The sequence below is a fragment of the Podarcis pityusensis genome, assembly GCF_964106645.2.
Source record: "Podarcis pityusensis genome assembly, chromosome: 2".
NCBI lineage: Eukaryota > Metazoa > Chordata > Lepidosauria > Squamata > Lacertidae > Podarcis > Podarcis pityusensis.
The window spans coordinates 79109088-79121220 of NC_138029.1; the positions used below are offsets into that span (position 1 = coordinate 79109088).

General features: G+C 45.6%; 1 protein-coding gene across 2 annotated transcripts in view; it reads right to left on the reverse strand.

The window, feature by feature from the left end:
- Positions 1-12133, reverse strand: part of TAMM41 (TAM41 mitochondrial translocator assembly and maintenance homolog) — a 153399-nt gene that overhangs the window by 130037 nt on the left and 11229 nt on the right. For both annotated transcript variants that reach the window (XM_080994229.1, XM_080994230.1), the window contains exon 2: positions 9867-9928. The gene's annotated coding sequence lies outside the window, so the exon portion shown is untranslated. The remainder of the gene's footprint in view (positions 1-9866; positions 9929-12133) is intronic.

Below are 12133 nucleotides of genomic sequence, written 5' to 3' on the forward strand. Positions count from 1 at the left end.
AAAAATGTGTCTATATTCTCTATAGTTTAATTCTTATGTCCTGTAATGTTTATTTTAAGCACATCTGGAGACTGCTTTTGGGATTTTTCAAAAGTAGAACAGTGAAGAATACTTTGGAAACACTTGTCTTACAATGCTATATGCCTGGAAAAATATTTAATTAATGAAGTATATCTTGTCCCAGTAGACAGCTCATTATGCACGCAGATACCTGTCTACTGGATTCAACTTCTAGGTGCTGCAGCTTTAAATCCTCAACAGCATATCAGGTTTCTTTGCAAGCTGTCATAATCTATTGTACATACACCATGTCAACAAGTTTTAATAAGCACTGGGAAGAAGTGCCTTTCCAGTGTGTGTTTTTTCTCACCAAATGAGAAAAGACCTGAAAGACCTGTTGTCTTCCTTGGCAACTCAGGCTTGAAAACTAAGCTGCTTCAGTGAACTTCTTGACTGCTTTTCACCTGAGTGCTCAAGATTTGATACATTTTTAAAGAAACTGAAGCTGTCACAAAATCATTGTTGCAATAAAACAAAACAGGCCACATTGTATACCAGATGCATCCTAAACTCAATTTTTGTAGAACTGGATAGAGGGGCTTGACTTAGCGCTGAAAACTATAAAGGGATGTTGGCTTAGAAGTCTCTTTGCTGAAAACACTGCATAGCTGTGATGCTGACACTGGAAACAAATTTCTCTTGAGCTCCAAGAGATTCATGTTCAAAAAGTAAATGCATTTAACCATGGTTTGATGGATGATAGACTCACCTAATGGTTCAGCTGAGGCATAGCCTAGTGACTCTAGATTGTATAGGCTTGACCCAGTGAGTTATCTTCAGGTCCAGAGCAGGGCCAGTCCCCCATTAGGTAGAGTGAAGTGACTCACTGTTTTGGGCTGGGCAACTAATTTTGGGTGTTGTGAAAGTTGCTTCATTTATTACAGTTGTTGTTGTTGTTGTTGTTACTTCCAGAGAGTTGAAGAGGTGCTTGTGGGATGTTCTGTCTCACATAGCAAAATACCTAGACTGATATTGAGAACTATGTATTTTGATTAAGGAAGGGTATGCAACAATTGGTCACTCTGTCTCATGTAGCAAAATGTTTTGGGCCAGTCCTTGTGCAGAGAGAAAATGGTGGCAGACAGTATGGACTAGCTATGATGGCTATGTCCTACCTCAACTGTTAGAGGCAGAATATCTCTGAATGCCAGTTGCTGGGACTCACAAGTGGAGGAGAGTGTTTCCCCCCAACTCAAGCCTGCTTGTGGGCATCCCATCTGGTTGACCTCTGTGTGGTCAACAGGATGCTGGGCTAGATAGCTCATTGGTCTGACCCAGTGGGGTTCTTCTTACATTCTTAACATGATGCTAGGATGTCTTTGGATTGACTACAACTGTCATAATTACTGGGAGCCTGTCCTTCTGCCTTGACCTTCTGCCTGCTGCACTTCACATTCCACCCCAGTCTTGGCTTCAGGGGTTCAGAGCTAGAGAGCACATCCTCAAGATCTAGATTTTTACATGGTCAACTACTGTCCTAATCTGGCCCTGGTGTTGGGGAGTTTATGCTGGGCTAGAGATGTTGCAAGTATTCAATCAAGGGTGCTTGCAAAATCAAGAACCACTTGTTGAAACACTCACGAGTTGGATGAGGAGAGTGGGGCCCTGCTCACCTTGATCATGCAAGGTGCCTCCACTTGTGTCCCTGTTATGTACTGAGTTGAATAGGATCCAAACTGTAGCAGTCTGATTGGTCCTAGAACAATAGGATCCAAAAGGCAGCAGTCTGATTGGTCCTAGAACAATAGGATTCAGAATGCAGCAGTCTGATTGGTCCTAGAACAATGCAGCAGTATGATTGGTTGGCAGGAACCACCCAATCCTGCTCCAGATAGAAGTGAATCCACATCCTGATTGGCTTACAGTAGAATTCCAGAATTAGCCAATCATGTGCAGCCCATTGTGTAAATAATGTATATAAAGCAGATACTGTGAGGAGACATTCATTCATTCCTCCTCACCACTATGAGCTGAATAAAGAGCATGAAATCACTTTGCGACTCTGAGTATATTTCACTGGCGACGAGGATGGGATCCCGCTGAGCTGACTGCCACACACAGCACCGCAGCACCGCCAACTGCCGCACCGCTGCCTCGCACCGTGTATCCAGGCTTCAGCTCCGGGGCACAAGGAACTCAGAATGGCAGCCAACAGCAGCTTCTCGCCATTCAACCCAGCATCTGGAGACTGGGAAGCGTACGCCTCCCGTTTCACCTTCCTCCTAGAAGCCAAAGGGGTCACCGACGAAGAAGACGCCAAGAAGAGGGCGATATTCTTCAGCGTCTGCGGAGAGGAGACGTTTGAAATCGCCCGGGCTCTCCTTGCGCCTGAAGACGTCGCTACTGTTCCATACAAAACAATAATGGAACAGCTGAAGGGGCACTTTTCGCCGCAGCCCTCAGTGGTGGCTCGTCGAAATGCCTTCTACGCAAAGCGGCAAGCCCCTGGGGAAACCATAACTGGGTTTGTGACCTCTCTCCGCCAAGCCGCCCGGTTCTGCAACTTCTCAGAGCTGGAGAACATGCTTCGTGACCGCCTCGTCGGTGGCCTGAAGGATGAGAAGCTGCAACGACGCCTCTACGCTAAGAAGGACCTAACGTTCCAGGTCGCTCTGGAGGAGGCCCTGGCAACAGAAGCTGCCGAGAGGTCGACCCAAGAGGCACGGCCGAGCCTACCATCCCAACCGAGGGTCCACCATGAAGACCTCACCGACGACTCAGGATCCGACAGGGAGGAGGTGCACCGAGTACAGCAGCGCACTCAAGCAGCGCACAGACCACAGCTGCCTCGACGAGAAGGAGGGAACTGCGCAAGCTGCGGGGAGAGTCACGAGAGGAGGACCTGCCGTTTCCGCAACGCAGAGTGCAGGCAGTGCAGAAAATCGGGACACATCGCCCGGGTGTGTCGGGCTCGGCCCACCCAACACCAGGCATCAGATGACCAATCCAAGAGCCCCAGGTCCCGGGGCCCAACGCACCAAGGCAACTCGACGGAGCTCACGGACTTCCAGGTATACCAGTTGCCCCACCCCAACGTAGAGAAAATTTATGTAGAGGTACAGATAGAGGGGGCCCCATGCCGCATGGAGCTTGACACGGGTTCAACTCTATCCATAATCTCGGCAAGGACCTTAAGGAAACTGTGTCCCACTGGGGGTCCCAAACTCAGGCCGGCCCCATTCACCCTCCGGGACTTCCAGAAGCGTAAGGTCCCCACAATGGGGGTGGGGACCTTCAGGGTGCAATACCGAGGGCGGACGCGGCAACTGGACTTGCTTGTGGTCAAGGGCCCCTACATTAGCTTACTGGGATTGGCATGGTTTGGACCACTGGGGCTAGCTGTCACCGGGGTGAACCACACTAGCTTACAAGTGGACGTGGACGCCATATGCAAGGAATTTCCAGGGGTTTTCGATGGGAAATTGGGACAGTATACGGGCCCCCCCATTGCGCTACAGCTTGACCCCGCAGTACGACCGGTCAGGCTCAAGGCCCGCCGGGTCCCATTCGCCTTGAAACCCCGTATAGACGAGGAATTGGACCGACTCGTAGAGCAAGGAGTGCTGGAGCCGGTGCCTAATGCTCCCTGGGAAACCCCAATCGTCACACCCGTCAAGCCTAATGGTTCGGTCCGCATCTGCGCAGACTACAAATGTACCATAAACAAGGCCCTCACGGCCCACGCATACCCAGTGCCAGTGGTCAGCCATGTCCTTGCCACCCTGGCTGGGTCGAAAATTTTTGGCAAGCTGGACTTGGCCCAAGCATATCAACAGCTGCCAGTAGATGAGGCCACAGCAGAGGCACAGACGATTGTGACGCACAGAGGAGCGTTCAGGGTAAAGCGGCTGCAATTCGGTGTCAGCGTGGCACCAGGCATATTCCAGAATATAATGGACTCTCTCCTTAAAGGGATTCCTGGCGTCACCCCCTTCTTCGATGATGTGTTGATTGCCGGCCCCACACCAGAGGAGTTTGAGGACCGCCTCCGCACCGTTCTGCACCGTTTCCAGACGGCGGGTCTCAAGGTGAAGCGGGAAAAATGTCTACTAGGAGTGCCTCAGGTGGACTTTCTGGGATTTATGGTGGACGCAGAAGGGGTCCACCCGACTGGGGACAAGGTACGGGCCATTTGTGATGCCCCAGCGCCCAAGAGCAAGACTGAACTTCAGGCCTTCTTGGGACTATTGAACTTTTACCATTCCTTCCTTCCCCACAAGGCGGCGGTAGCGGAGCCCCTACACAGACTCCTGGACAAGCGGGCCCCTTGGGTGTGGGGCCAGCGCCAGGAGGCCGCATTCCAGGCAGTCAAGGACTTGCTTGTCTCAAACTCGGTCTTGGCACACTTCGACGAGAGGCTGCCGGTGGTGCTAGCATGCGACGCCTCACCCTATGGCATTGGAGCTGTCCTGGGGCACCAACTCCCGGATGGAAGAGAGGTACCGGTGGCGTACTTTTCCCAGACACTCAACACAACCGAGCGGAACTACTCGCAAATCGACAAGGAGGGTCTGGCAATCGTAAAGGGAGTAAAAAAATTCCATGATTTCTTGTACGGGCGGCCCTTCACCGTGGTGACTGACCACAAGCCGTTGCTTGGCTTGTTTGCCCCCGAAAAGCAGACCCCCCAAGTGCTGTCTCCTCGCGTCCTCAGGTGGTCAATTTTCCTTGCCAGCTACCAGTATGCACTGATTCACCGACCTGGGAAGGCGATGGGCCATGCGGACGCCCTCAGCAGGCTACCACTACCGGAAACAGGCCCTGACCCAGCACCTGCACAAGAGGTTATGAGCCTGGAGCTGCTTCCCGACCGCCCCATTCAGGCACAAGAAGTTGCACACCATTCCAAGAAAGATAGGGTCATCTCCCGGGTCCTGGACTGGGTGTGGAGGGGATGGCCCAGCAGCAGCCCCGGGCCAGAATTCGCCGGCTACACAACCCGCAAACATGAACTGTCGGCTCACAAGGGGTGCCTGTTATGGGGAAGCAGAGTCGTTGTTCCCCAGCCCCTCTGCAAAAGGGTCCTCACAGCCCTACACGAGACACATCCAGGGGTAGTAAGAATGAAGGCCCTTGCCAGGAGTTATGTGTGGTGGCCGGGGATCGATGGAGAGATAGAGGCCTGGGTCAAACACTGCCAGGCCTGCCAAGAATCCCGCCCAGATCCCCCAAGGGCCCCAGTCCAGTCCTGGGAGTCCGCCCGAGCACCATGGTCACGCCTGCATGTGGATTTCGCTGGCCCCTTTCAGGGGAAAACATTCTTCATAGTGGTGGACTCCTACACCAAATGGCTGGAAGTCGCACTGGTACCGTCCACTTCCACGTCCGCAGCCATCCGGGTACTACGCAGGCTGTTTGCAACCCACGGGCTCCCTGACACTCTCGTCTCAGACAACGGGACTGCATTTACGTCAGGAGAATTCCAAACCTTCACAGCGCAGAACGCCATCCGCCACATCCGTTCGGCGCCGTTCCACCCTGCCACCAATGGCCAAGCAGAACGCATGGTGCGGACCACCAAGGACACCCTTCGCCGCATGACGCAAGGGGACTGGGAGTACCGCCTTGCCACATTCCTTCTAGCACAGCACAGCACCCCCAGCTCAACGACTGGCCGGAGCCCCGCTGAACTACTAATGGGTCGGCGCCTTGCAATCAGATTGGACCGCCTTCACCCCGATAGAGCTCAGGATGAGGTAGTGGTGGGGGAAGGCAGGAACCCCCGGACCTTCGAGGCCCAGGACCCAGTGTACGCAAAGAATTTTGGGGCAGGCCCAGCATGGGTACCCGCCACAATCACCAGGGTCACTGGCCCCGTGTCGTACGAGGTGCTAACGGATGGGGGGCAATGCTGGCGCCGCCACTGCGACCAGATACGGCGACGATTCCCGGGAGAAAACCAGGAGGAGGACAGGTCAGAGGAGTCCCAAGGGAACAGCGGGGCAGTGAGGCCCATAGAGCAGGAGGGGCCAGCAGGAGAGGCAGAATCAGTAAATACAGAGAGGACCCGTGAGGCCGAAAGGACACCGGAACCAGAACCACGACTGAGCGAGCCGGTTGCACCAGACCAAACAGCCGCATCACAGCCAGCATCCTTGGAACACGAGCCAGAACCCGGAGCCCGGACCAGGGAACACCCCAGGCCACAACGCACACGTAGGCCGCCGGCATACCTTGAGGACTATGAATGCGACCTCCCGGGCAGGACTGGAACTTAGAGGGGAGGGGTGTTATGTACTGAGTTGAATAGGATCCAAACTGTAGCAGTCTGATTGGTCCTAGAACAATAGGATCCAAAAGGCAGCAGTCTGATTGGTCCTAGAACAATAGGATTCAGAATGCAGCAGTCTGATTGGTCCTAGAACAATGCAGCAGTATGATTGGTTGGCAGGAACCACCCAATCCTGCTCCAGATAGAAGTGAATCCACATCCTGATTGGCTTACAGTAGAATTCCAGAATTAGCCAATCATGTGCAGCCCATTGTGTAAATAATGTATATAAAGCAGATACTGTGAGGAGACATTCATTCATTCCTCCTCACCACTATGAGCTGAATAAAGAGCATGAAATCACTTTGCGACTCTGAGTATATTTCAGTCCCAAAGACCCAGACAGAAATATTTATTGTTCAATAATAAGGAAATGATTGCTTTAGCCTTTCCTCACTCAACATATCTGTACCTATCTTCAAAAATAGCTTTCAAGGCCTATGGCATTTATGACATATGTAGCATATAGCAGACGGTTAGAACTAAAATAAACAATAAATAATTATAGAGGTCTTTAGTATTATAGCACTTAGGAATGTTTGAATGTTCAGTAATACTAAGTGCGGTGTACCCATAAGTGAAGCTGTTGCCCTTTATGAGCATTCAAAGGGCGGCACTACACACTTTGCATTATTTTTAATAGGTTTGTACAGTAGAATGACCCTTAACAGCTGAGGAAATCCTGATGTGGTACATATTATGCATAGGCTCTTGTGAAGAATGTACAGATTTTGCAATCCACATATTCCGAGCACACACGATGCTGCTTCTTATAGCCATGCTTCTATTTACAGGATTTAAATTGCCTGGAGTTGTGGAAACAGGGAACCATCTGTCAGAACATGCTTTTGTGAATTTATTGTGTTCATGCTGTAACAGAAAGTGACTTAGGAAGCACATATCTCATATAATGCAAGCTACAATTCACTTCCTGTGTATTGAAACTGACACTTAAAAGCTCAGTGTGGCTTAAGAATGATGTGTAATTCAAAAGCAGATTATACTTCTTGTATATGATGGATTATATTTACTGGTTATAGCTTCTAAAGCTTTAAATCTGGTCTTCACCCAGAGTGCGAATGGTTTTCCCATCCTGTTCTTTAAGGCCAGCCTGGGAAGATGGAAATTATCAGCTCATGGTTATTGGGATTAAAAGATTTGTGGGTGGTTAAAGATGGGGAAACAGTGCAGAGAGAAATGGTTAACCTCCCCTCCGTAAGCACCTCTGCTTTGATCAAATTTGTAGTCCCCTACAATTGATTTAATGCAAAAAAAAAAAAAAAAAAAAGATTGCATGCTTTAATGCTTGATTTCTCATGAATGGCCTGTACATGTGGCATATAGTTTGACCATCAAAGCAGACTTTAACTTGGGTGCAACTATAGAATAGCCTTCTCAGAGAAGCCTATCAGGAAGCATTACTACCATGCCAAATCAAGAAATTTTCATACTCCAAGGTTTTTGGGTGTGCAATATTCTTTTATTGAACAGTATGCCAGGTGTTTATTGGTGTGCTAGGATTGAGTTGTCAGATGGTTTTCTTATTTAGAATAGGAAATGTACAGTCTTCAGAACTGGATGCTCAGTGATCAATCCAGACAAAATGAATTATATATCAGTTCTGCTGAAATCAATGGGATTTATGTTAGTCCTTGTTAATGAAGGCCCATTGATTTCAACAGAACTTACTTGTGACTCAAATGATTTGAATTGGGATAATTGTGTGTTGCATTTATAAACAACTAACAAGGAGTGCCTAGCGCTGCCTGGGTAGTTTTAGAAACCAAAAAATAGTGTGAGTTTTTAAATGGATAGTTCATTTTGTGAATTTGGACCCACCACATCAAATATAAAGTGAAGTCAACCCAAAGTCACATTTTGGTCTAGCATCTTGATTCAAAATGATTTCCAATGTCCAAACATCAGCAAAGATTGCTGCCGCCCCCCAAAAACCCTTGTCCCAGGTTTGGTGATGGTATTTTGAAAGGTGGTTGAATCTATGTCAAAAAATGGGCCAAGTCACACCCAAGTGATGTTTTGGTCCATCTTGATTCAACATGGTGCCTGGTGCCCAAACATCAATGTAGACCCCACCCTCACATCAAGAACACTCGTACTGAGTTTGGCAACAATATTTTGAGAGGTGTCCAAATGTGTTGTAAGGATCACTGAAATAACATATGCCATAAAAATATTAAGCATAAGTATTACGGTTTTGAAAATAATAAATATTAACATTATATGCCTAGTCTTCCTATTTATGCTATGGATGTTAAGATTTGCAACCAGAGTGTACATTTGAAGTGTAAGAATCATATGTGTTAATTCCCCCTTGAGATATTGTAAGAGTGTAAGGCATTTGCCTGCGTCAGATCTGTCTGGCTATATTTGCAGTAATGTTCCAGTATGTCTTAATTGACTTCAGTGTTACTACTCCAGAGTCCTTGCTAGAAGAAATTAAGAGGAACTGCCTTGCTGGATTAGAGAAGGGGCACATTTAGTTTAGAATTATGCCTCCAATAGTGGAGTCTATAATTGCCTCCTACAGTGGCCAGACAAATGGTATAATATGGTTTGGCAAAATATTCTTCTTAAGATGTTATAGTCTTCCTAGTACAATTGTTACAGAAATCAATAATCACTTGTGTTAAGCTAATGCATAATTGACAGTGCCAGACTTTAGCAGCAGTATTTAGAGTGTTTATGATTTGTAAACTCTAAGTCAAATTTTACTCATTTTCTCTAGGTGACCTTTAATATTATTACTGATTGGAAGCTATTTATGTTATCTAAAAATTCATCTATTGTTCAAGGAATGGGATTATTATTTCCCCTTTTATAAATATTACTCTCTCCATTCATGGTCGCCTGGAACACAAGGGTTAATATAATCTGCAGTTATAGTAGTCACTGAAACAAGTATACCATGAGTAATGGTTGTCGTGATCTATTTCTATGAATGCAGATATACCCTTGGCCATCTGTTAATCAGCTCCTCATTATGCCTTTTAAACATTCATTTTTTGCTTACAATGACATAACTAAGTATCCTTGAAGTTAATCATGTGCAATTCTGTTTAGCTATTCAGTTTCAACTGATTATCTCCTTCATGCGTTCTTTTCTGTGATCTATGGAACTAGAGCAGCAGTAAATTGATTTCTCTGCTCCTCTTCCAAAAGAAGATTATTGCTACAGCCAGAATGGCTCCATGGCAAATCCAGACAGATAGCCATGCAAAATGGTGAAGGTATAATTGTGAAAGGTTCTTTCGCATGTACTAAATACTGCATGACTACAGTTCTTTGTTCAGCTGTTAATAACATATGTCACAAATCAAAAGGAAAGTTGAAGGTGGCAAAGTTGTAAGGAGCATTGATTGAAATATGATGTCACACTTACATTGTTGCTTCTCCAAGTACAAATCATTAACCCAATCTAGCTAGAGAGCATGCATGTACTAAAGCAGGCATTTTATCCCGAGCTGGATGAGGAAACCTGTGTGCTGTAGACAGAGTTAACTTATTTCCTACTCACCCAATCCAGTAGCTGGGACTGTGCAATGATATTCCAGAAAATTAGTGGTAGCATCAATTGGTCTGTCAGGATGGAAAGAAAAGAGCTGGATTTAGTCCATTTAATCAGACCCCTGATTAGCAAGGTTGTGCATAGCCTTAACTACTGTAATCACTCCAGGAAAATTCCAAAGCATTTTGAAATCTGTCTTAATGATTTGCACCTGGGTGACAATAGTATTCCAGACTCTTTTTAACGTAGGTCAATTTTATATCAGAACTTTGGAAGAAGGCTTCTGAATAAGTGGATTTTTAAAGATAATTAGGATATGTTCATTACACATTCTCCTTGTTCAAATTAGTGCAAGAAACAAAACAACACAATATTATTAGCATTAATTCTGAAATAAGTGATAAAGAGCTGATCTGTCTATATGTTAAAAGTCATAAACAGAAGCATTTGTTAAGAAGAAAAAGAATATTTTGTCAGGCAACTATATCTTACACCAATAGTGTACTTTTGGACCAACATAACATTGCCAGTTATCAGAAGCTGTTGCCGCCATCTAGTTCCATCTTTACATAGCATTTGTGGAATTGAAAACATGGTAGCTAGGAGAAAAAGTATCTGCAGAAATTGACCCAAGGCCTAGAATCTGAATGTTAACTTGACCAAGTAGAACACTCACTGTGGAACAGAATACAGACACCAGTCAGTAACTAACCTGACTCCTTTCTCTATTCCTCTATGCAGTGATATTGATTTGGCTGGATAGAAGGTGGGTGATGCAATTACATATACTTGATATAGGAAATGTACAATTGAGCCAAAGTTAAGCACTTTGAAATTCAGTTGAATTTAGTGAGTTATAAAGTTAAGAAGGTGCTCAGTTCCCATTCAAATCAGTGGAAATTGTGTTTAATTTGTGCTAGATTGTGTCAGAGATGTTACATAATTGGGATGTTGTTGTGGGGGAGTTGTTGTTGCTGCTGGGTTTTTGTATCTTTAGTATAGATCTTGTTGTGATTTATCTGGAAATCGTTCAGTCTGGTGGTGTATTTTTTAACATTTAATTTATTGTTTATGGCTACTTTTGTTCATGTTGTGCATTTTTTCATGTTGTAAGCCACCTTGAGCATGGTTTGAACTGTAGAAAGGCAGCCTACAAATAAAATTATGTATGTATGTACAGTGGTACCTTGGTTCTCGAATTTAATCCGTTCAGCACCCGAAACCGTTCGAAAACCAAGGCATGGCTTCCAATTGGCTGCAGGAGCTTCCTCCACTCAAGCAGAAGCTGCATGGACACTCGGCTTACTTCTGGCTTTGAGGCATTCGGGAGCCAATTTGTTCGACAACTAAGCCATTCGAGAACCAAGGTACCACTGTATGTATGTACAGTGGTACCTCGGGTTACATACACTTCAGGTTACATATGCTTCAGGTTACAGACTCCGCTAACCCAGAAATAGTATCTCGGGTTAAGAACTTTGCTTCAGGATGAGAACAGAAATTGTGCTCCGGCAGCCCGGCGGCAGCAGGAGGCCCCATTAGCTAAAGTGGTGCTTCAGGTTAAGAACAGTTTCAGGTTAAGAACGGACCTCCGGAAGGAATTAAGTACTTAACCCGAGGTACCACTTTATGTATTTAAACTTCCACTGGTAAAAACTACAGTTCAGAAATTAGAGCCTTAACACCTGCTGTCTACTTCTGGAAATATAATAAGCATATATAGCCATGCCTAAAATTAGGTGAATTAAGTAGTTAAGAATCTAATTGATACTTAGCCAATGGAAATTACATAATAGGTAGCTACCTAATAGGAAACAGCATTTAAATACAGTTCCCAATTATGTATCACTTTGCCTTTATTTTTTTGCTTTGATAAGTAATAGTGTTTAAAGTAAAGGTCTGATAATATTCTTCATATTTATGGTTCAGAAAAAATACATTTTCTTTCCAGAAAGACCCACAAGCAAGTCAAATTAATTTTTAGAATTGAAAGAAAATTATTAAGTAATGCAGAAGCAAAGCGTCAGAGGAAATGACCCAGGAGAAAATAAAAGGCTTATTGAAAAAAGTAATCTGGCATTTGAATAAACTTAATGTGCTTCTATTCACTTTAGAGCTTTGGTGGAGTATAATGCATGAGGGGGAAATTGTGGTGAAAAAATAATGTATGAAATACAAAACAGACTATAATGAATTGAGCATTTTATCTTAACATATAAGGACATTGATTCAGAGGCAGGTGCTGTAGCACAGTGTTGCTCACATATGGAGAATAA